A 412-nucleotide genomic window follows, 5' to 3' on the forward strand; every position below is an offset into this window, starting at 1 on the left:
CAGATTCCCACCATTTGACTCAAATCCAAATGAATCAGGGACCAAGAAGGGAACTCACAGAAACCCACCAGCCCCAGATCCCCATGATCTCACCCCCAACAACAACTCCCAGCAGAGACCTGCTCTCTGAAGCACAACTCACCAGCCCCAGCCCAGCTTGGTGCCTTCCCCTGGCAAAAGCTCTTCCCTAGCACCTGCCCTGCTCCTACTTTAATAGCCTACTGCACTAATTAGCCCTCGTTAGCCTCTGAGACCCTTCTGACCATCTCCCTTGCTTTGCAGTGGAGTGTTTTCCCTACTGAGCCCATGTCCTTTTGCTCCCTGCCCAGGTGGTGGGATTCAACCCTTTTCCTCTCCTAATTTGTGGCTTTCCCTCCTTCCGTGCTGGTCACCCACTTCCCAACGCCCACGT

Source organism: Pygoscelis adeliae, unplaced genomic scaffold (genome assembly GCF_000699105.1).
Source record: "Pygoscelis adeliae isolate BGI_AS28 unplaced genomic scaffold, ASM69910v1 Scaffold402, whole genome shotgun sequence".
Classification (NCBI taxonomy): domain Eukaryota; kingdom Metazoa; phylum Chordata; class Aves; order Sphenisciformes; family Spheniscidae; genus Pygoscelis; species Pygoscelis adeliae.